Below are 2,881 nucleotides of genomic sequence, written 5' to 3' on the forward strand. Positions count from 1 at the left end.
CACATTCACTCTGACTTTGACACCATTCTAGGTCATGGTGACCCAGGAAAAAAAATCTGTCTCATGAACAGAAATTATAATGGAAGCCAATTGATAGCTTAAAGAAAGAAAGAAAGAAAATATGCAGTGTGCCTGACTGTGATTACTATAAAATGAGAAGGATCAATTTCAGAGGTAAGGGCAGTGAAAGCGGTGAGTAGACAGTCGGGTAGGTAGAGGAGATAATCAGATAGAGAAAGTGCTTGACAGTCACCCAGAAACACAGTGCGCTGGACCCTGAAAAAGGGACAAGGATAACGAGATGTCAGATGGACAATGGCCTCCAGATGCACACTCCATTCCCAAGGCCATCCTCACTCCTAGCCTCCTTTTCTTCATTAAAATTTCTATCTTAAGGGTTTATGACACTTGTTCCAAAAAATTATTTTTTTCTTCTCTCCACTCCTCGCCCGTATGAGGAAGAGCAAAAAGGGTAGGTGTCAATACTGAGGATTAAAGAAATAAAACCAACGTTTGCTCTAGATTTTTTGTTAGAGTGTCTGTTTTCAAAGTGCAGCTGGGTGTGGCGTGCAGCAACTTTTCTTTTTTTTCCTTCACCAAGACTCGAGACACTCGCTTGGCCCGTACGGGATCGAACCCGCGACCTTGGCGTTATTAGCACCACCCTCTAACCAGCTGAGCTAACCGGCCAACCGTTTGAAAAATCAAAAAAAAACCTGTTCTTTTACATTCAGAAACGCCTATGTTGACTACTTTTTTCATGAATCCCAAGGAGACTCTCATTTATATAATCTTAACTATGACTAAATGACACTGTTTTTTCAAGCTTCTCTTTATGTTTTCTATTTCCCCTTTCCGCACTCCCGCAAGAAGAGAAAGAAAAGAAAGACAAGAACGCTACCTCCTGCAGAAATGAACTTCACTCTTCTGTTGCAAAATAAGACGTTCTGGAGCTCGTCGATTTCGTCCCGAGAGAAACATTCACTAGAGAGGGCTCCTTCATTCTACCCCAGGGAGCCTTTGAGAAGGAGCCAGAGATCTCCGGGAAGGATCAGGCGTGTCCGGGCGTGAGGATTCCTCTCCAGACAAGAAGGAACATTCCCAGTGGATCTCGCCAGGCTTTCCTAAATCCTGGGGAGATGCCACTTCTCTGTGCTCCGTGAAAGGCTAAAGTTGATCGATTTCCAATTTAGGGCAAAATGTAATATGCAGAGTACCTCTGAGAAAGCATCTAAAGAGACTTTTATCTCCTGAGCCTTATACGGTCCATGGATATTTAGACTGTGAGGACATTTGTAGAGGATAACATTGGTTCACTATATTAATGACATAGGATTCATTGGCACATGAATAGTGATCCAGCTCCAAAATCTCGTTTAGCATATGGTTTCTTGGACCACTCCTGGCGCAAGCTGTATTCGCCTGGAATAGATATTCATGTGCAGGAAGTTTATTAGGGAATGCTCATGGGAACAACACCTGTGAGGGAGTGAGAGAAGCAGGATTAGGAGGGGAAAAGTTGACAGGTGGCAACAGAGGCCTGAGCTGATCCCATGAGGAGTTCTGGAACTAGGATGACCTTCAGAGTTGAGGCAAGAGAGTCAGACCTTTATAGGCACGTATTGAACAGTCATTACTGACAGCTGCTTTCAGAGAGGGCACATGACCTTGATAGAGGTGGTTCTTCTCAGCTGAAGGCAATTCCTAGAAAGGGCCTCAGGTTTGTGCCGTGAATTGAATGCCTTGGTCCTGAGAGGAGAAAATCTGGGCGGCCCAACCCAGCACACAACGCAGAGAACAAAGTTGGGAGCAGTCTTAGCAGGCAGCTGCTAATCAGCAGTAGGAAGGTTGTGAGGCTATTGCAGCAATTTAGGCAAGAGAAGAAGGTAGTTTGGGCCAGATTGGTAGCAGTGCAGGGGCTGAGATTTTCATATCATTTTGAAGTAATACCAACAGGACATCCTGACAGGGAGAAATGTTGTGATGACTGCATGAGAAGTGTATTTCATTGTCCTGCTTTTTGATTTTACAGGATATGTGAGTCATAAAACAGTGTTATATCCGACTTATGATTACCATGCACATGAACTTAATACTCAAAAATAATGGAAATGGAATTAGAAATTCTACCATTGATCCAATTCTTGAAATGCTCATAGGTAATGAAAACAGAAAAATATAATCCCTAAAATTATAATGATGCTATGACTATTTCTTTTATTTAGAATTTTGAAATATGGAAGTTATTTACTCTATTAAGATAATAATTTTAAGTGAATATGGTATTAGATGAACTCATTACAGTGCCATTGGCTTGCTTTCATTTAAAACAGTAGAAATTAATATTACTCAATATTATTTTAAATGACTTCTTTCCCAACAAGGAAGAATAAGTAATCCTTAGTCAGGGCCAGTGGTGCAAAGGAAATCCATCTAACTGTGGATGAAATCAATTTTGAAGACAAAGTCTAAAGCAGAATCTGTTCTACCAGACTGAAGAACTCTGTGGTCCTTAATGAGCTATTTTTAAAACACTTTAAAGAGTAAAAGAGAAAAATACTGAAAAAATTCAGCTAGCACTATTTTTATGACCAATAATATTTATTTTAGAAAATTAAATCAATTCCTGTAAATGAAAACTAGTAATAAATTTTTTTTTTAAGATATTTAGTGAGTTGGAGTGAAACATAGAATCTTCTGATTCATAGCCAAGTGATGATTTCTGACTCATACTCACCTTTTTTCACAAAAATACCCAGGCAATTCAACACGGAATGGATAGTCTTTTCAACAAATAGTTCTGGGACAATTGAATACCCACACGCAAAAAAGATGAATTTAGATCCTTACCTCAAACCATACACAAACATTAGCTCAGAAT

The 2,881-nt window shown here is 40.0% G+C and overlaps 1 non-coding gene across 1 annotated transcript; it reads right to left on the bottom strand.

Moving 5' to 3' along the window:
- Positions 1-617: 617 nt before the first annotated feature.
- Positions 618-690, bottom strand: TRNAI-AAU (transfer RNA isoleucine (anticodon AAU)). Its single transcript has one exon. It is a non-coding gene; the product is annotated as a tRNA-Ile (tRNA).
- Positions 691-2,881: the final 2,191 nt, after the last annotated feature.

Source organism: Trichechus manatus, unplaced genomic scaffold (assembly GCF_000243295.1).
Source record: "Trichechus manatus latirostris isolate Lorelei unplaced genomic scaffold, TriManLat1.0 scaffold00180, whole genome shotgun sequence".
Taxonomy (NCBI): domain Eukaryota; kingdom Metazoa; phylum Chordata; class Mammalia; order Sirenia; family Trichechidae; genus Trichechus; species Trichechus manatus.